At 32.5% G+C, this 23,242-nt stretch overlaps 1 protein-coding gene across 1 annotated transcript in view; it reads right to left on the bottom strand.

Moving 5' to 3' along the window:
- Syn (synapsin) overlaps positions 1-23,242 on the bottom strand; it is a 295,521-nt gene that overhangs the window by 40,037 nt on the left and 232,242 nt on the right. The gene's annotated exons all lie outside the window — the stretch shown is intronic.

The raw sequence follows: 23,242 nt of genomic DNA on the forward strand, positions 1-23,242 counted from the left end.
TTCGCAAGCGGTTATATGAATCGTTGTCAAAATTACTTATCACGGTCATCAATGAGCGTGCTTGCTAAACTAAGAATTTTCTGAGATTAGTAATCTGATCAGCGTAGAAAATTGAAATCGTTAAGAGCGCTTTTGTACCAGAACCAGCTCACAACTAACTAAAATATAATTAACTTAATTGAAATACAACATGGATTCAATAGTTTAATTTTTGAAAACATTGATATAAAAATAAAATATTGATAATAGAGGCATGGAAATATCTGATTTATAAAAAAATTTTTTTACTTTTGAAAATCGTATTAGCAATATGAGAATTAACCAATGCTTTCAAGTGTCAAACACAAGATAGACATAATTTCGTGCCTAATCAACCACTTCATTGGTACAAGTGCGAAACGTATGCGACACTTGAAAAGCACCAATGCGACACGTATGCGACAGTAAAGTACTAATCTAACACGTATGTGAAAATTGATTGGTACATTTTTGCCACTTGATAAGTACAAGTACGACACGTATGCGACACACATACCAGATACTCGGTTGATGCAAGTACAACACATATGCAATACTTAACAGATACAGGTGTGACACATAACAGACACATCGAATGTACCTATCAAAGGTACTAGAGTCGCTCACGTATTACACATGTACCCACCAAGTGTTCGGTCCGTATCGTACTTGTATTGGTCGAGTGTCGCATATTTGCCACACGTATACTGGTCAAGTGTCCCATACGTGTCGTACTTGTACCTGTCAAGTGTCGCATTCGTGTCGCCTTTGTACCGACCAAGTGTTTGATACGTGTTGCATTAGTATTTATCAAGTGCTTGATTAGAGTTAAAATTTTATTTATCTTGTGCTTAGCACTCAAAGGAATTGGTTAATGTTAATTTTTACATTAATCTATACCTAAAAAAATTAACAAAACTAATACAATTGTTTTAAAGTTATGCAATTTTACGCTCATATCATAAATGATTTATTTTTATATATAAATTTTAACAATTAGATTATTGAATCCATGTTGCATATCAGAGCAAGTTTTTCAATCCGAGATAAAAGAAGGTAACAATGTGAATATATCTATATTCTATATCTATATACATACAGCATATAGATACCCGGGTAAAAAAGATTATATATAGTTATATATACTTATATACAATTATTTATGAAAAATGACCCTATATAATCATACATAATTATATAGAATTAGATATAATTATATAGAATTATTTCCAAAGAAAAAAAAATCGACTTGTTATTATTTATGAACAGTTTCTTTTACTCATTGTCTTTTATCAGTAGAAAATTTTTCTTGAAAACCACTGTGATTACTAATTTCTTAACCTTAAAAACTAAATGAAATAAATAAATGAAATATTATGTACACTAAAAACAGAAAAATGTTGTCCCCTTAATGGGGTATCCACTTTCGTAGGCTTGTTCTGAGTTTCTTCCGGTGTTTTGATTCATCGGTGAGCCACCAATATTTATCGCAAAGTCTATGCGAGTCAAGTTTGTCTCGCAATGGGAGAGCAGTGGAGTCGGCGAAGTCAAAGCATCTCAGTTTTCGGTCGTCCGGGGCAAAATTAATTTTTTTGTTTGCTTTGTGCCGTTTCCAGTGGAATAGTATGGGGACATGATTTTCATCTTGGATGAGTTCCTTTTTGTCTAGTGTAATGAAGGCTTAAGGAGATAGCAAGCCCGTCTCATTACGTTTTTCGAAGTCAGCGTCAGAAAAGATCACCAGCTTATTGATGTCCTCATTGTCAATTTACGGGATCTGGCTAGAGTAGCCCCTCACAAGTTTGATAATGTGATTATCAATCCTTGGAATATCAGCGATGTCGTAGATTACCGAATTTTTGATGAATCTCTTGAAGTTCGTCTCCTCAGATCTATATGCCCCAATACAGGCTCGAAGGCATTTTCTTTCGAAAATCCTAAAATTTTTCATCACTGCAGCGCTAGTTTTCCACCAAATTAGGGCCGCGTAAGTTAGAATTGACCTGACCAGCAGTAGACAGCAGATGATTTTAGATCTTCTGCTAGGACTTTTATTATAAAAAATGCGGCTATTTGCCTTGAAGGCCGCTTTTACCTTTGTCAACTGTATATCTGGATGGTAACGCAGCTGTAGAAGGTGGTCGATATGGACTCCTAGATATTTGACTGTGTTTCTGTTCGGTATTTTGACCTCCTCGTTGGTGTTAGGAAAAAGACTCGAGATTTGGAACTCCTTCAGTTTGGCCACGGCATTCTTGCTTAAGTGATTTGATTCTCTTCTGAATACTATTGTCTCGCACTCTTCAGGATTCATTCGCAAGTTCCAGGTCTTGTAGAAGGTTTTGATATTATTGACCAAGTCCTCTAGGCGCTTTTTGAGGATTTCTAGTTGTTTTTCAGCCACTCCAATTATCAGATCGTCTGCGTACGCTGCAGCAAATAATCTTTCGTCAGTGTTCAGGCCGAACATGCTGAGAAGCATCATGGTAAGTAAGCAGAAAAGAATCGGTGAGTTGACAGTACCATGCTGCAATCCTTCAAGAATTTCATATCTTTTTTTAGACAGGTTGGAGCCATCCCAGGTGCGGAATGTCCTTCCCATAATCATGTCGACGATAGTCAACAGAAGCCATAGTGGAAACGCGAGTTTGATTAGCCTGAAGATTAGTCCGTTGATCCACATGGAGTCAAATGCCTTTTCTAGGTCGATTAAGGCTACACCAACCCTAAGGTTGTCTGAAAGGTAGTTGAACAGCGTGTCCAGAATTTTATAAATAGCGTGTGTAGAGCTATGTTGCGCTCGAAAGCCAAACTGTAGATTGTGCATAATCTTCTTATCGCGGCAGACTCTGACGATGTGATTGTTGATTACCATTTCGAAGACCTTTCCCAGGTTGGAGGTAAGGCTTATTGGCCTGCAGCTAGTAGGAGTACTTGGATCCTTATCCTTTTTTAGGATTGGGAGAACTTTCGCTTCTTTCCAGGCGAAGTAGGTTAAATTTAATGCATTGTTGAAGATGATCACCAATGCCCTGATGCATTGATTCAGAAGCTTCTTGAGAATTTTTGTCAGCTGATTAGGGTTTGTGAATGGACATTCATCTTCAATTTCTGTCGTCGGGTTTAGGGCACTGTCGTTACTATTGAAAGTAGTAAGAGTGGCTCCATCCGCTCGTCTGTTGCTGAGAGTGTTTTTGGTTTCTTCAGCTTTTCCGTCAACATATTCTTTGAACCTCGTTCCCTCATTGAGGTAGCGCGGTGAGTTTATGGACTGGTGAAATTCTCCGATGACGTTCAATTTGTCAATCGGGTTAGTTACTATTATTTCATCACTACTCTTGGAAGCAGCGCACATATTGATAGCTCCATTTCGGCATTTGGGTCCGTAGATTTTACTCGTTGGTCAGCGATTGTTGTGGTTTTTTTTTTTCTCAAGAGACGGTTTATTTTTGGGAAAAAAGCCGTTGGATCCCTGTATGATATGATTGTATATAATAATATATAAATATATGCAATTATATATAAATTTTTTTCCCCTGGCATAATTAAAGTTGAGAGGATATAGAATTTTCATAAAAACGCTAAGAAACTTTATCATTTAGCGTCGTTTCGTACACCTTATTTTCACTTCCTTAGGCATATATCATAATATATATCTTAGCATCGTCGAGCATTCAATTCTAAAAAAATTTCATTCATGGTCGAAACAGTGCTATAAAATGTCACTGAGATATAAAAATTTGGAGATAAAAAAATCAGCGTTTCTGTGTTTTTTTAATAAGAAATTCTTACACGCCTTGGTCGAGGACTTGATATTAAAACTATGGGCCCAAACTTTCAGGGAATATTTTTTTGGTTAAGCACACCCATGAATGACCGTGATAATGAATTTTTACAAAGATTTATAGTACCGCTTGCGAATTTTATTTCGATTATTTGAGAACTGTGAGGAAGTGAATTAATTTACACCAGTATTTATATTCAATAATCTAGATAAATCTTTATTTGTCTTCTAAGTATCTAATAATTAATAAACTGTGATTAATAATATTGTAATAATATAACGTATTCTGTAACAGAGATAATTATATATATATATATATATATATATATATATATATATATATATATATATATATATATATATATATATATATAAAGCACGTGGTAGCTTGTAGCACGACCAAGTGAAGAACGCACATACATAGAAAAATATGGAATGTGGGGAGAGGAGTCGTATGCGCCGTCAAGCGGCACGTAGGTCGCCGCCAACTCACTAGTTATAATAATAATAGTATAGATATATAATAATAATAAGCTTAAGCGGGCTTGGGTAAATCTTGACCTCCTAACAAGAACTCTTTCTCAAATATTGGACAGTTCAATTCCACGTTTCGCATCTAGACAGCAACTTCAGTACAGAGTAGACCATGTCAAGTCTAAAATCGCTTACTTGCTGAAGTTATCTGGGTGGTAATTTTACCAAATCGAAAAATCACCGCTAACCTGAAAACACAGACTTTGTAGCCCTGGTAATGACTAATCCCGGGAAAAAATGATTTTGCCTAATTATATATGGTTATATATAATATAACTTATCTATAATAAGACCTAAAAATTGGCCAGGTCTAATTACATATAATCATATATGTTATATATAATCAAATATGAGTTATATATAATCATATATGAGTTATATATAATCATATATAAGTTATATATAATTTTATATACTCATATATAACTACATGTAACATCATTAAATTATATATCATTACCCCCAATTAAATATGTGGTTATCCGATGAAAAAAGATTTCGTCTAATCCTATATAATCATGCATAATTGTCTATTTATGATCAGATCCAAAAATTGGCCAGGTCTAATTATATATAATCATGTATAGCTATATATAATAATATAACAATATTTAATTATATATTTTTACTTCTAATTAATTATTTGGTTACTTTTATGGATGTAGTACTTGATATGGTCGTACGCGATTCTGTATAACCAATTAAAATACAAAAAAAAAAACTTCATATATAATTTTGCGGCTATAACACCAGCGATCACCCATCCAACTACTAACCACGCTCAATGCTGCTTAACTTTGGTGATATCCGTGCGCCTTGAAGTTCCCGTCTGCTGTGCTGCTATCTTATATGACAATGATTCTATGAATTACATAACGTATCAAATCAGTTTATCATAAATATAATATAAAAATTAATTTTATAATATATTTTGATAGTCTTAAATTATTTATTTTACCGAATCTCATTATTACATTAGATTTATTTGAATAATAAAGTAAATAATGATTTGATTGTTAAGCAGTAGCAGAGCAGTAAGTAGCAAAGCAGACCTAAACATTCCATAGGAAATGTAACAAATTTTTTATTTCAGAATGATTTAAACGTAATAGTAAACATCATTTTGTACTTTTTGTAAAGTCCAAAAAAAAAATTTTTTTTTTCAAAGAAAAAATTTTGATAATATCTGACTACGCAAGTTTGATCAGATCCAATTATATAGACCTATATATTATCAGATCTGATCACATATAGACTTATATATGATTATATATTGAGTTATAACTGCCAGATATGATCATATCTGATTAGATATAGACTCATATATAATCAGATCTGATGATATATAGACTTACATATGATTATATATGGGGTTATAACAGCCAGGTATGATTACATCCAATTATATATAAACTCATATATAATTAGATCCGATCATATATAGACCTATATATGATTATATATGGGGTTATAACAGCCAGGTATGATCATATATAATTATATATAGATTCATATATAATCAGATCTGATCAGATCTAATTATATATGGACTTATATATAATCAGATCTGATCGTATATAGGCTTATATATGGGCTTATAACAGTCAGGTATGATCAGATCTAATTATGTGTGGGGTCATATATAATTATAAATGACATCATATATAATCATGCATGATTATATATAACTTCATATATGATTATATATAATCATATATATGAACATATATAATCATATATAATTAGACAAAAACTTTTTTCATCGGGTATTTTTAGGGACAGAATATTTGAATTCGTCGTACCTAATCCTAAAACCAAAAAAAAATCATTACAGATATTTTTACAGCTATAACTCCGACGCGGTCACCCATCCAATTACTAACCACGCTCAATGCTGCTTAACTTTGATGATCCCAGTGCGTCTTGAAATACCCTATGCTGCTATGCTGTCGTCTTATATGTATTGATGATTCTATGAAGTACATAACGTATCGAATCAATTTATCAGAAATATAATATAAAAATTAATTTTATATTAAATTTTGATGCTCTTGATTTGCTTATTTCACTGAATCTAATTATAACAACATATTTATTGCAATAATCATTTTATTATTAAACACTAGCAGGGCAAACCAAGACATCATATAGGAAGTGCAATAAATTTTTTATTTTATGACTATTTAAGCGTATTGTTAAACAGCATTTTGCACTCTAAGTGATATCAAAAAAAAATGTTTACTTAGATCTGACTATGCATGAACCTATGTATAATTATATATTAACTTATATATCATTTAATAATACATGATAATCTATAAAAGGCTAATTATGTTAGCCAAGTTTGATTACATCTAATTATATATGGACCCGTATATAATCAGATCTGATTATATACAGATACATATGAGTCAAGTATGAGTAGGTATAATCATATATAAGTCTACATATGGTTATATATAATTAGACGTAACTATATATGATTAGGCAAAATCATTTTCTTCGGAAGTATGATCAGATCTAATTTAACAAAGTATACTCTATTAAAATACTAATAAATATATCACGTAAAATTTAGGTAATATTATACATAATCTATAATAAATGTATTACTTCAATATATATATAAGCAAAATGTATAATGAATTTAGTATTGATTTATAAATAATTATAATGAAAAAATAAAATAAAATAAAACTTAGCTTTTCATCTGCAGTTATTAATAAAAAAATTCAGATCTTACATTTATGTTAAAATCACTAAACAACATAAAATCAATAATCATTGATAAATTTATAATTTACATTTGATTAGATATAATTATGTACATAGCCTTACGTTTGATTATATATATTGTAACAGGCCGCTTTTAGCGTCACCTGTTAATAAGTTGTTTCCTTATTTAACTTTAATTTTATTTTAAATAAAAAAAAAAAAAAATTTTTCCAGTTGTGAGGAAGGTCATTGGTTGGATTCGCCGCGACCGAGTCGCCCTTGCGCGGGTAAAACCGATCGAAGCTCAACTGCGCGCGAAATAAATTTAAATTGCGGTTTATAATTTAAGTTAGATAATAAGTTAGCTTTAATATAAGAAGTATTGTTCGGTACTATAGACGACAGCCATTTTACCCGAGAAGAGGATCATCGACGAGCATCATCGACGTGGGATAACCCCAAGAGAATCACTTACGACGGAAAGCTGACCCGAGGATCAAACGACGGACTGGTCAGTCTACGGGGCTGAACGAGTGGCGCAGGCGCGGAGTTGTCGAGCTGGCTGTTGAGCGAGCCAATGCTCCAGTCAATAGATCAAAATAAGTCGATATTGGAAAATTGGACAGGCAGAGCCATCTCTCGAGCGTCAAGCGAATCAAGTGTCTAGAGAGAGGGGAGAGCAGCCAGGCGGGCAACAACCAAGCCATGTTTCCTTCTTCCACGTGTTCCCGCGACAATAAACGGACGCTGATTTTTTGAGGTTGCTTTTACACTGCGATTTTTCTTGGTTGGTTTTGTCAGTTGCTGTACACTTGTTTTTTTTTTTTTTGTTATTTATTGATTGAAAGTAAATATTACGACGACGTGAATAATAATTAATTATCCGTGCGACAGACTATCGATAATTTTGAGCAATAACCTAAGACGTGATAGTTGATGTGTCAACTATTGTGACCGACGCAATTTTCATTGTTGGAAATTTCTTTTTTTTTGTACATCACACCGTGTTGAGACGCGGAGGTCAATTCGACGTGGAAGCCGAGGACGACGGAGCCGTGCGACCCAGCCAGGACAAAATTTAATTGCTGTATTTTCCACTGCTATAATTTTTTTGGGAGAACGACGCCTTCTACCAGGGTAAGTGGTCTCGTCTTTGAAAAATCTCGTGGGATTCACGTACTCGGAAGAAGATTATGAGTGACTTAATTTTTAGTTGTTAATTTTTTTTTCATTTTTATTTCAATTTTATTTTGTGCATTTATTCCGGATATTATCCCACGAAGTATTTCCGGTACCAATATAGATTGTTGTAGTGATTATTCACATTCTTGTGTATTGCTGTCATAATCCCGATTATTGAGCTTCGGTCGTGCGGGTAATGCGCCGGTTGGGAGTGTTGTGTTGACAAGGTCAATCTAAATAATTTGAGAAACTTGACGCTAAGTTTGGTTGAAAGATTTCCATGCGTATTTTGGATAACTACATTTATTGCGCCGGTGTCTGAGGTATCAAGGACACTTTATTTGTATAATTTAATTAATTAATATTAATCAAAATTTTTGCGACGATAAATTTATTCAATTTCATTAAGTATTCGTAATTAAACAATTTTGGGACGAATAATATGTTGGATTTAATGAATTATTAGTATTGAAGGATTTTTTTTTTATTTAATTTAATCCTGATTATTGACTAGTAGTGGTGGGACGATTAATCTGCCTAATCTGAATTAATTATTGTCAATTAGATTTCTTTTGTTCTTGCGCTAAAATAAACTGTTGGTTAATTACAAGTTGCTGATTGCACAATTTAGCAGCGATTAATTTGTTGACGTAATTAATAATTAACAATTAAAGTATTTGCGACGAGATTAATAGTCAATTTAAATAAGTACTAGTAAGTGAACCATTGTGCGACAATTAATGGTGTAACTCAACTAATTATTGTGAGTTAAAGTTTGCGACGGTTATTTTTTTTTTTAGGATTTATTTAATTATAAGTGAAATTAAATGCGACGTTGATTTTAGTTTTTTGGAAAAAATTTAATTACGATCTAGTAAATTGAACGCGGCATACGATTTTGGTTTATTTTTGGGGATTTTATTGTTGATGGATGAACTGTGATTTTTATATTGAGATTCTTTGGACATTTAGTTTTGTTAATTAAATCCTTGCGGCTTGTTCTTCAATGAAATTAATTATTAATAATTGATTTAATTGCGGCGTGCGAAATTTGATTCATTGATTATTGTGATTTTGTTATTCCGGCGACCATTTATTTTTTTTTGTCAATAAATTAGAATTAATAATAAGATTTCGGCAAATTATTAGTACCCGGACGATCGTTCCTAGTTCCTCTTTAATTTAGGTTGCACCTTTTACCCGCCACCCCGACGAAGAGTCTCGGTCCGAGTAAGCCGGACACGACGTGAGTGGAGCCTAGCTCCTGGTGCCCATCAATAATAAAGCAGGTAGGCCAAATTTATTTATCTCGGACTTCGGCCTCGCTAACGCACGAGGTCGAATAACCCGTTATAATATATATGTTCCTATATAAATTAGATCTGATTAGATATAATCATATATAGATTTATATATAATTATGTATGAACCTAGATAACTCAGGTCTAATTAGATCTAATTATATATAGATTTATATATAATCATATATAGCTCTAGATAACTCAGATCTAATTAGATCTAATCATATGTAGACTTATATAAAATATACATATTATATATTAGTCTATATATGATTATATAATTATTAATCCTCTGAAGGATTATGTAATTTTGCGTCGTGACCGTAGATTAATAAACTCAAATGGTCATTACATCAGAGGTGGAGGGGTTGCGTGCCTAATACATAATTCTTTAAAGTCGAAATTATTATTATCATCTGAAGCTCAGGATATTAATCATCCTGAATACATGTTAATTGATGTCTTATCATCATCTGGTTATCGCATACTCCTTTCAGCTATTTACAGAAGACTACAGGGATTATTATTAGATAGCTTCATTACACATTTTGCTAAATTTTATCATTCATATAAAAATATTATCATCATGGGTGACTTAAATTGCAATCTTCTGAAAACTGATCGTCTATCAAATCACCTAAAATCTTTCATTACTGACTCAGGACTTTACTGCATACCATATGGATCTACATTCCATATTTCTAGTGTTGACTCATGGCTGGATGTCATTATTGTTGATAGTAGTGATAAACTAGAAAGCTATTCAAAGTCTAAATTGCCTTTCATTGGTGGGCATGATTATTTATGCTGCAAATATAAATTTGAAGTGGTACCAAAATATGATAAGACTGTCAAGTTTAGAGATTTCAAACATTGTGATCATGAAGCTCTTACGAATGATTTGAGTCAAAAATTAAACCTTGCTAATGCTAACCTTGATGGTTTGGATCCTAACTACTTAGTTGGACATTTCATCAACGCAACTACATCAGCCTTAGATAACTTTGCCCCCTTTGTCACCAAGAAATTGAGTCGTCCAAGCAGTCCGTGGTTAACTGGTGAGTTAAGGCTCAAATTCAGGCAACGAGACAATCTATATAAGAAAGCATGATGAACTGGAGATCGAAATTTTCTTGCTCATTATAAGATAAAACGGAAGGAATTGAAATTCGAACTGGCTTCTGCTCGAGATGCTTATTTCAAGCAAGTTCTTGATGACACCTGTAAAAATACAAACCTGTGGTCAACCTTAAAGTGACTGGGCATTGTTAAATCTAAAAGCTCTTCACCATTGGACAGCTTCAATCCTAACTCTTTAAACAATTTCTATGCTAATATCTTAAATAAACATCCTTCTTGCTCTCGTGAGTTCGTAATGAATTTATCATCGGTTTCCGACAGGAAAGTAAACAGCATTTTCAATTGGTCCAAGATTGATATTGTAGATGTTACAAAGAACTTACAAATTACGGTGCAGAAATCCAAAGGCAAAAGCCCTGATGGGTTGGATCTCAAGTGGCTGAAAGATCATCTACCACAGATCTCGATCTTTCTCATGAACATCTACAATAGGTCTATTGACACGTGCGTCATTCCTGATGCCTGGAAGCAGGTCTATATTGTTCCTCTAAATAAAATAAGTGCTCCGAAGTCTATGTCAGATACCAGGCCTATAGCTAATGTATCTCATCTTGCCAAAGTATTTGAACGTATATTGGCAAATCAGCTCACGAATTACCTTAAATCGAATAGTATCATTGATGAAAATCAATCAGGTTTTCGGAAGCATCATAGTACGCAAGCAGCCCTGCTTCGTCTGACTGACGATGTCCGCAAAGCCATTGACAGAGACGAATTAACCTATCTCATTCTATTCGATTTTTCAAAAGCTTTTGACTACGTCAAACCAGAAGTGCTATTCGTAACAATGTACCAAATAGGTTTCTCGATTGAGGTCATTCTTTGGTTCTTATCGTATCTCACAGGCCGATCGCAAGCAGTACTAAACTGTGATTGTTCTACATCTGATGCCATAAATACTACTTCAAGGGTCCCTCAAGGATCTATTCTGGGCCCCATTCTTTTCCTCATTATGATAAATGGAGTGTTGAAACGTCTGAAATTTTGTAAATATGGTCTCTTTGCTGACGATAAATCTGCATATTACCACTTCAATCTTTCTCAACTAGACGATGCAGCGCATAAAATCAATACTGATGCTCAAGCAGTAGCTGATTGGGCGAGGGAAGTAGGTCTTGAACTCAACCCTGGGGAAACTAAAGTGATGATTCTAGGGAGTAGCAGGAAATTGAAACTACTTAAAAATTGTGATCCTCTAATAATTGTAGATGGCAATGTTATCCCGTATGTTAGCTCAACCAAACATTTGGGTGTTCACTTATCAGCAAATCTTTCCTGGGATCTTCATGTCTCACATATCTCTCGAAAAGTCTATTGTACTCTAAATAGTCAAATATAGGAAGAATGTACTATCTACCTCAACCCGGAAATTGCTGGTGGCAGCAATGGTTATTCCAATCATTGACTACTGCTCTCTGGTCTTGATAGATATATCCAAAAGACTAGATTACAAATTACAGCGTCTGATAAATAATGGCATAAGATTCATTTTCAATCTGAAACGTGATGAGCATATAACATCTCATAGACGCTCGTTACAATGGCTCACAGTCAAATCGAAGCGGTACTACTTCTTGACTTGTTTTTTGTACAAACTTTTTATCTCTGGTGAATCTAGATTCCTCAGAAGCATGTTTGTCGAGGAATCACCAGATACTAGACATTCTGATAGAGTGGCTGCCAAACAAAACAATATCACATTTAAAATTCCTAATTTCTCAACTACTGTCTACGAACATTCATTTCTGATCTCATCGATACGCCTCTGGAGAGAATTACCACCTGATGTCATAAATGCACTTAGCATTGATACTTTCAAGACAAAAGCTTACAAATTCTTCCATGACCTTGAGCTTAAAGAGAACTTGATTCCCGGCTTCACTGATGACGATTCAAATCATTAAAATATATATTTCTTTTGATTGTAAAAAACTGATTATATTTTCGTAAATTTCCGGATTGTTTTTAAATTTTTGTTAGCAAAATCTCAATATTGTTACAATATCTATTTAGAGACGTTTATACTCTTACATGTACTTTATATTCTTATATTTTTATATTTTTGCCATTCGGCCATTGCCTTGGCATACAAATTAAATAAATAAATATATAAATATACATGATTAGGCAAAATCATTTTTTCCCGGGGATAGACTTATATATAATCATATATAGACCTATATAAGTCAGATCTAATTAGATCTAATCATATATGGACTTATACAAAACATACATATAATACATTAGTTGTATTGTCGCAAACTCTCCACTAAGGAGAATTTCCGTAATTCTTCTATATGTAGTTGATTAGTTAGGAATTGGTTCAGGATCTATCTGTTTAAAATAAAAGACTCGATGTTGGGGTGAATAATTGTGATTAATTTATTCCCCAAGAGGAGAAAACTCCAGCAATTGCTAGAAAAAAACTCCTCGAAGATGTTACAGTTGAGAGATATGTGAATGAATATGTGTGTTGATATGAATGTATATAATAATTGCACGAGTGTGCAATGAGGGGTGAGAATTGATCTCAGCCGCCGTTAGGTTATTGTGGTTAACCGTCAACCGTTAATATCTCAGTAGAGATGTAAGATGTATTTATGATCAGAAAGGATCGTGTGTTTGTAATCGGAAGAGAATTGACTGTGTGTTTAGAATGGTTTGAAATGACCAGTAGGTTCAAGTATTGAAATTGATCGCTGGGATCGAATCCTTGATCGCTGGGATCAAGTTGTGTTATAAATTTGATCGCTGGGATCGAGTTGTGTTATAAATTTGATCGCTGGGATCAAGTGTGTTATAAATTTGATCGCTGGGATCGAATCCTTGATCGCTGGGATCAAGTGTATTGTGATCCGAGAGAATCTGATTTATTTTTTGATTTAAATGATTTGAATAATTTGTTTAAATTAGTAGTTGAATATAATTTTCTATTTGACGCGAGAATTTACTATTGACTTCAATTATTTTCTAAATAACTCGACAATTATTAAATACATATTGAATTATTAACGCACTTTGTTTCTTGAAATTCTTGATTTGATTTTAATAAATAAAAAGATTAAAAATTAGTTAAATAAAGAACATCAATGAAGTTAAATTAATAATGACGACTGAATTAATTCAATTAATAATTATAGAATATAATTAAATGATACTAATTTCACTTATAATTAATTTATAAACAAACTTTGAACAATAATAATTTATTGCGTCTAATTTATCACGCAACTACAGACAATGGCCGCGATGCTAAACACTAAGTGCGACGTACACTTTATTAGCGTCTTAAATATTTGACCACGAATTTATGTTAAGTTTAAAATTAATGCACAAAGGTCGAATCAATGAATTAAATTAAGTAAGAGAACTGATAATTAATTACGTCAGCATGTGCAGCCGCCATTTGACATCGCGTTCATAAGAACGATAGTAGAAATTGCCATGAAAATAACCCATGTTAGATATTAAGTATAGATGTTTAAAGTTTGAGTATACTCATGAGAGCACTCTAGTCAATCTCCTTTGTACCGACATCAAACATTAGTCCATGTATGATTATATATATTTCATATAAAAATTTATATATAATCATATATAATTATATATATTTAATATATAATCATATATATATATATATATATATATATATATATATATATATATATATATATATATACAGGGTGTCTCTGAAGTGGCGGGAGTAATTGTTGGGGTCGATAGAGAAAAAAATACTGAATCGAAAGTTCCTGAGCCAAAAATTTTTTTGGGCCATAGAATTTGAGTTATGAATTAAAAACGATAGCCAATCAGAAGCGCGCTATTCGAGAAATGAAAATGAGCGGGGAAGTAGAGGAGACGCGAGAGTGAGATGCTGCAATAGCAGCTTACTCGCTCACACAAAGCCGAGCATGAGAGGGGATTGTGACGCTATGAGCCGAGTACGTAAGTGTGAATGAGTGGATGTATGAGGTCGCAAGCGGACGGCTTAATGTATGAGTGTGTGTCCGTGTATCGCAGCATTATTGGAGGCGTTGTAACGCTGAATTAAAGCTAACCGGGTACTCTAAGACAGAGGAAAAAATTTTAATTTTTATTTTTATTCGAAAAAATTTAATAAAAAAAAAATAAAAAGGCCCAAGATTTAACCAGACCCACAGAAACGGAGAGTAAATTTTTAATTCTCATTTATTTTGCTGGGGATTATTTTCAAATACAAAAAAAAAAAAAAAAGGCTAAGATTCAACTGGAATCTTAATTGCTTAATAAAAGGAGTAAAGTGTAATGATGTGAATGCAAACTAATAACATTAAAGTAAAGTTATCCTTGAACTGCCGAAACACCTGTAGATTTTTTGAAATGATTTCTTTGCTAAGAAAAAGGGAAACTAAAATATCAAAATTACTAAAACGTGAATGCCATTTCTTTTTCATATTTTCTTCGACATTTTACCTGTCAGTGAATAAAAAGAATATTTAAATTGAAATATCAAAATTATAAGGACTTGAATTCAATGTTTTGTTAATTTATCATTTGACATTTTACCTATCAATTAAGTGATAAATAATTTAAATTAAAATATCAAAATTATCAGGGCTTGGGTGCGATTACTACTTAATTTGATACTTGGGATTTTACCCGTCAATTCATTAGAAATTTATTTCAATTATAAGATCAAAATTATGAGAACATGAGTGCGATTTATTTTTAATTTATTATTCAGGATTTTAACAGTCAATTGATTGATAAACAACTTTAATTAAAATATCAAAATTATCAGGACCTGAGTTCAATTTTTTTTTTTTTAATTTATTATTTATTTACCTGTCAATTAATTAAAAAATAATTTTTATATAAAAATATCAAAATTGTTCGGACTTGAGTTCAATTTTTTCTTAATTTATAATTTGACATTCTACCTGTTAATTCACCGATAGATAATTCTAATAAAAATATCAAAATTATTCGGACTTGAGTTCAATTTTTTTCTTAATTTATAATTTGACACTCTACCTGTTAATTCACTGATAGATAATTCTAATAAAAATATCAAAATTATTCGGACTTGAGTTCAATTTTTTTCTTAATTTATAATTTGACATTCTACCTGTTAATTCACTGATAGATAATTCTATTAAAAATATCAAAATTATTCGGACTTGAGTTCAATTTTTTTTTTTAATTTATCATTTGACATTTCGCTTGTTGATTAAGTGATTAATAATTTTAATAATAATATCAAAATTATCAGGACTCGAGAGCGATTTTTTTTTTAGTATATTTTTTTACATTTTACCTGTCAATTAACTGATAAATAATTTCAATTAAAATATCAAAATTATTCGGACTTGAGTTCAATTTTTTTTTAATTTATTAGTTGACATTTTACCTGTTAATTAACTGATAAATAATTTTAATAAAAATATCAAAATTATCAGGACTCGAGAGCGATTTTTTTCAATTCCTTATTTGACATTTTACCTGTCAATTAATTAAAAAATAATTTTAATTAAAATATCAAAATTATTGGGACTTGAGTTCAATGTTTGTTTTAATTTATTTTTTGACATTTTACCTGACGATTAATTGAAAAATTATTTTACAGAATAATTCCCAGCAAAATAAATGAGAAATGAAAGTTTTCCATCCGTTTGGTTGGGTCCGGTTGAGTCTTGGGCAATTCCTTCTGTTTTCAAAAATTATTCCGAGCATAAGAAATAAGTAATAAAAATTTTCTATCTGTTCGTTTTGGTCCGGTTGAGTCTGGGGCCTATTTTCTTTTTTGAAATAATTTTGTCAATTAATAATTGATAATAAATTTTTTCAATCAGTTTTTTATCGTCTTGTCAAGATTAGGCTGATTTTTGTTCAATAAATTTTTGTTTGTTATTGAAAAGAGAAAATAAATTTTTTTGCATTCTTCTATTCTTGGCTCTGGTCGAGTCTTGGGCATTTTTTCGTTTTTAAAAATAATTCCTAGCAAAATGAATGGGAAATAAAAGTTTTCGATCCGTTTGTTTGGGTCCGATTGAGTCTGGGGCCTATTAATTTTTTTTTAAGAATAATGTTGTTAATTAATAATTGATAATAAAATTTTTCAATCAGTTATTCGAAGTCTGTTTGAGATTGGGCCTTTCTTTTCAAGGAAAATTAATCTTGGTGATCAAGTAATAAAAAATTTCTATCCGTTTATTTGGGTCCTGCTGCGTCTTGGGTCTATTTTTTTTTCTTAATAATTTAGTTAATTAATATTTAGAAATAAAATTTTTCGATTTATCTTTTTCGGGTCCGGTCGAGTCTTGGGCAATTTTTTTGTTTCGAAAAATAATTCCCAACAAAAAAACAGGAATAAAAGTTTTCTTTCCGTTTGTTTGGGTCCAGTTAAGTCTGGGGCCTATTTTTTTTTTTTAAAAAATTTTGTTGATTAAAAATTCATTATAAAACTTTTCAATTATTTTTTCTTGCTCCAGTCGAGATCAGGCCCTTTTTCAAAGGAAAATAATTTTGCTGATTAAAAATAGAAAAACAAAGATTTTCAATTTATTTTATTTCGGGTCTGGTCGAGTCTAGGGCATTCTTATCGTTTTCAAAAATAATTTCCTGCAAAATAAATAAGTAATAAAAATTATTTATCCGTTTGTTTGGGTCCAGTTGAGTCTAGGGCCTCATTTGTTTTTTTAATTAGTTTTGATGATCAACAATAAAAAATAAAATTTTTGGATCATTTTTTCTGGGTCCGGTCGAAATTGAGCCTTTTATTATAAAAAAGTTAATTATGATGATTAAAAATGAATAGTAAAATTTTTTTATTCATCTCCTTTCGGTCTGATGGAGTCTTGGGCATTTTTTCGTTTTTAAAGATAATTTCCAGCAAATTAAGTAAGTAATAAAAATTTTCTATCCGTTTGTTTAAGTCCGGTTAAGTCTGTGGCTTATTTTCTTTTTTAAATAATATTTGATTAATAATAAAAAATAAAATTTTTTAATTAGTTTCTCTTAGTCTGTTTGAGATTGGGCCTTGTTTCGAAAAGAAATTAATTTGGCTGATTGAAAATGAAAACAAAATTTTTCAATTTATTTTTTTTTTTGGGTCCGGTCGAGTCTTGGGCGATTTTCTTCGTTTTTTAAAATAATTCCCATCAAAATAAATAAGTAATTAAAACTATCTATCTGTTTGTTTGGGTCCGGTTGAGTCTGCGGACTATTTTTTTTTTTAAATAATTTTGTTGATTGAAAATTAATAATAAAATTTTTTAATCATTTTTTTGCTCCAGTCGAGATTGGGCCTTTTTTAAAAGAAACAATTTTGCTGATTGAAAATAAGGAAAAAATTTTTGTACTGTTATTTTTTTGGATCCGATCGAGTCTTGGGCATTTTTTTCGTTTTTAAAGATAATTTCCAGCAAATTAAGTAAGTAATAAAAATTTTTATCCGTTTGTTTGGGTCCGGTTGAGACTTGGGCCCATTTATTTTTTTATAATAATTTTGTTGATTGAAAATTAATAATAAAATTTTTCAATCATTTTTCTTGCTCCAGTCGAGATTGGGCTCTTTTTTAAAGAAAAATAATTTTGCTGATTAAAAATAAAAAATAAAATTTTTTCATCCATCTCTTTTTGGATTCCAGTTGAATCTTAGCCTTTTTTTTTTTTTTTTGTATTTGAAAATAATCCCCAGCAAAATAAATGAGAATTAAAAATTTACTCTCCGTTTCTGTGGGTCTGGTTAAATCTTGGGCCTTTTTTTTTTTTTATTAAATTTTTTCGAATAAAAATAAAAATTAAAATTTTTTCCTCTGTCTTAGAGTACCCGGTTAGCTTTAATTCAGCGTTACAACGCCTCCAATAATGCTGCGATACACGGACACACACTCATACATTAAGCCGTCCGCTTGCGACCTCATACATCCACTCATTCACACTTACGTACTCGGCTCATAGCGTCACAATCCCCTCTCATGCTCGGCTTTGTGTGAGCGAGTAAGCTGCTATTGCAGCATCTCACTCTCGCGTCTCCTCTACTTCCCCGCTCATTTTCATTTCTCGAATAGCGCGCTTCTGATTGGCTATCGTTTTTAATTCATAACTCAAATTCTATGGCCCAAAAAAATTTTTGGCTCAGGAACTTTCGATTCAGTATTTTTTTCTCTATCGACCCCAACAATTACTCCCGCCACTTCAGAGACACCCTGTATATATATATGGTTAGGCAAATTCATTTTTTCTTGGGATACGTATTAATTGTTTTCTAGTGTAATAAAGAATTAGCCAGAGTATCGGCCAAGCAATGGCTTATAATTAAATCACAGTCCACTATATTATAATAAGTATCCCGCGGTAGCCGAAGACTTACCTAGACTGGGCCAGTACAAAACGCCAATGCTTGGCCAAACATTTAGAGCCGATGGTTTACTGAAGCTAGGCCGATATTAAACGCCGATACTTGGCCGAGCGTTAGTAGCCGCGCCTTGGCCAATGAACGGAAAATGTTGAGCATCAACAACTTTGTATGGATAGCTAATAATTGTCAAAAAGTTAACTTGTATACGTCAAATTAGAAGTAATTTTGTAAGCTTTTACATGAATTTATCAAAAATCAGATAGTTTTTTGGTATTAAAAGTTACACATCAATGAAGTTACTGGAAACGTAATTTTTACTATCTTGATCGTTTTAAAGGGCTACTATTTTTGAACTAAAGGAAGGATTTCGCTCATTTTAAGGCTTATGCAAGCTTATTGTGTAAAGAATTCGCATACTAAATTTCATTAGGATCTGTTGAAAATTCTCAACAGAATAACATTCACAAGTCGATTGCACTACACGTTGCCTAAAAATGGTTCAATAGAACTCTTAATTTTTATAAAATAAGTAAAAATAGTCAAAATGTCAATATTATATACGTCAAATTAAAGGTGATTCCATGAGCATCCACATTAATTTGTCACAAATGAGGCATCTCTTTTCAATCAAAAGTAATACATCAATGAAGTCACCGAAAACGTGATTTTCACTATTTTGATAATTTTAAAGAGCTGCCATTTCTAAACCGATTGATGGATTTCGCTCATCTTCGAAGTTATCTAAGATTATTATCCATACAATATGTGTAACAAATTTCGTCTAGATCCGTCAAGAACTGTAGACACAATCGCGGCAACATCCTGCGTTGTGTTACGTAAATATATATATATCCAAGAATTAATATTTTTGAAAAATTTTTTCTCTACTTTTTCTCTACGAAAATTTTTTCTCTACGAGGACCCGGCATGTAAAAGAAAGAAAACGCGTCATTTCACATAGTATCTCAAAGGTGATGCAGAAATCTGTGTCATGACAGATTCATCGACATATAAATGTAATTTAATGTTAATTATTATCAATATAATACTATCGCAAAAATAGTCTACATATTATATAATTATTTTGAATCGAAAACATCGACACAACTGAAAAGAAACAGTATAGAAAAGAGAAAATACATTTAGATTTCACAGGAAAAATAAAGCATTGTGAATAAGGATAAAAAAAACAGATAGATTTTTATGAGACATATTGGACAAATTGATCGAAAAAACGACTGCAAAATTGAAATTTTATCAAGAACCTACAGGAAATAAGTGATGTTTAGTTTAGAAGAATGAAATGACAGGAAATTATTAGATTAAAAAAAATTTTTTTTGAATTACTAAAAAATTGCTATTTTTAAAAATTTTTAACTTTCCGATAAGAAAATCTAAAATTTTCAAAAATCGGGAAGTTATTAGTTATACACCAATTTGAAAAATTCGATTTTTCATCAGATCTCAACGTTTTGAGGTCATAGGAAGCTTCCCTGACTACCCCTGTGAGGTTGTCACTATGTCTCTGTGTGTATTTTTGTTTTTAATTGCGATTGCCAATAAAGTTTTCACTTCTGCCATGCGGTCTTAAGTGCACACTATTTTTTGATTTCCCGCTAAGAAAATTAAAATTTTCTAAAATCCGAAAGTTATTATTTATCAGCCGTTATTTGAAAATCACGTATTCATCAGATCTCGACGTTTTGAGGTCCTAGAATGATGTCCTCGATGATGTTCGTATGTGCGTGCATGTCTGTGTTTTTTTTTTTTTTTTTTTTTTTTTTTAATAGAGAAGCAAAAAAAATCTTTCAAAGACACCGCTATGATTGAAAGATGATGGTTGGTAGTGTGCGATTTTTACCGGCTGAAAAAACTCCTCTCTTCCCCCGTGGATGGTACGGAGATGACTGAATTGGAACCGCGTAAGCATTACTTCAATCTAGTCCATGTTGCGTTTCACGTCACCTACTCCTGATTACTGGTCCCTTTCTGCAGTTTTTGTTTTTAGAAGGTGCTGCGCGTAGAATGCAGCAGCTGATCAATTATTTTCTTTTCTGAGCATGCAGGCTATTAAGCTCTTGGGAGAGAGCGTGGAGCCAATAGTTTTTTTGGTGCTGTTTTTGTAGTCTTTCCACCGTATGCACTCGAAGAAAATGTGCTCGGCGTTGTCAATTTTGTCTGGGCAGTATTTGCGCGTTGTGCAGTGTGCTGGACAGACCTATCTTGAAAAGATAGGCATTGAACTGCTCATTTCCCGTTAATAACTGGGTCAGGAAGAAGTTCGTTTCTCCGTGCTTCCAAAAAAGCTAGGCGTTTATGTTCGGAATCAGGCGTACCGTCCATCTACCTGTCTTTCCAGTTATCCATGGCTCCTGCCACACATGTAGCATTTCCGTTTTTATCGTTGCTCTTACCTTCTTAGAGTTGTCACCACTTTTTCGGCGTTGTAGATTTTCACCTTCTCAAATGCTAGTAATTCGATTGACGCAGCTCCTGCTATGACCAATTTGGCCACTTCTGAGACCGTGCGGTAGGCATAAGTGACTCTGAGCGCTCCTTGTCATTGCACTGCCCCTATCTTGCGCTGGTTGGTCTTCTGTTTAAGGATATCTGCCCATATCTTCGCTCCGTAAAGTAATATCGAGTGGATTATTTCTAAAAGCACCCTCTTTTTTCTGGTTCGTGGTCCCACCGTGTTGGTCATGATTCTCGACAGGTTTGATACTGTCTCGTTTGCTTTCGCGTAAGCGTTATCGAGGTGTTATGTCATGTTCTTGTGAGTCTTCCGTCGTGTCTGCTATAAGCGTTTTTTTGTCCAGATAATCATCAACTATTGCCAGATTTTCTGACTTCACGTCAAATTTGTGCTCCAAGGCATCTAGGATGTTACCCCAATTCGCGTTGTTGAAGGAGCTTTTGATGTCTAGTGTGAGGACAAGATACATCTTGCGGGCTTTGAGGCAACCAGATCATGCTTCTCTCGCTGTCCCTACGATTTTCTGGATAGGGCCCACTGTCGATCGTCCTTTCCGAAAGCCATGTCGCGCGCGCGTGTGTGTGTGTGTGTGTGTGTGTGTCTAAAAGTATGTGAACCGCTTGTAACTTTTGAACGGCTCGACCGATTCCATGGCGTTTATTTTTATCCATAGAATACGAAACAAATCACAAAAAGTTGCTAGAGCAAGTGGATGAATTTTATTGACGATTTTCTATCCCAGCAGAATTTAAGTTAGCATTTAAATTGCGATAACTAGTTTACTTTTAAAAACGTGAAACTTAGCAATTACCTACGATTATCATAAATTTTAAAACTGTTTGCAGTAAAAATATGTAAACTAAGCTGAATTTAGAAAAGAATAGTTTTTTTTAAATCCAAATTTTTGAAAAATAAGAAAAAAGCTTTTCTGAAGTTATTATTATTTATTTATTTTTAATTTTCAAATGTCAACTTTTCATGAAAATCTGTTTTTTATTCATTTGAATTTTTGCGCTTAAGAACTACTGTTAATATTTATTAGATGGTTCTGTGGATATTAATAAATAAAAGTAGATTTATATTCGTTTGTAACAACATGGTAAATATATTCTTATAACGTGTACAGGTGAAGTAAAGTATCGACCTAAAAGTAAGTACAGTATAATCTCACTATCCGGCACTATTAAAAACCGGAAGGTGCCGGATTATTGGAATGTTCGGATTATTGGATTATAGTGAAAAAGTCATAGGTAAAGAATAAAATAAAGCATTTCATAGAGGGAGTCAATTTATGTAATGTATTCGATTAACATGTAGGTACATATGTGATTAACTATGTAGTGTTAAAATAATCCTTAATTGAGGTCTGCTTTTGTGCAACTTGTAGTCCTTGCTTAAAAAACTTTTCTCGCATGTTGCGAAGAATTATAATATCTTTGGCAGACATGCCGTTTTCTTCTGCCCATGTTATGCACGTATTGAAACAAATCAATCCATTATCTGGTTTAACTCTTACAGCAGTTGTAGTAGTTGGTGGCTCTAATATTTCTACAAAGCTTTCTTCTCGTACTGCTTCAGATATTATTTCTTCATCTGTCATAATTTGCTCTGTTTCTTCGATTCCTTCAAACCAAGAATTTAAATTTTCCTCACTTGTCTCCAATCCTTTTTCTGATAGATTTTGTAACCAATTGACAATAGGCACATTATCTTTAGGATCCCATTCATCTGTTTCTTCTGTTTCTGATACA

This window comes from Cotesia typhae, unplaced genomic scaffold (assembly GCF_013202065.1).
Source record: "Cotesia typhae breed Kobodo isofemale line unplaced genomic scaffold, CoteBio_Ctyphae scaffold_13, whole genome shotgun sequence".
NCBI lineage: Eukaryota > Metazoa > Arthropoda > Insecta > Hymenoptera > Braconidae > Cotesia > Cotesia typhae.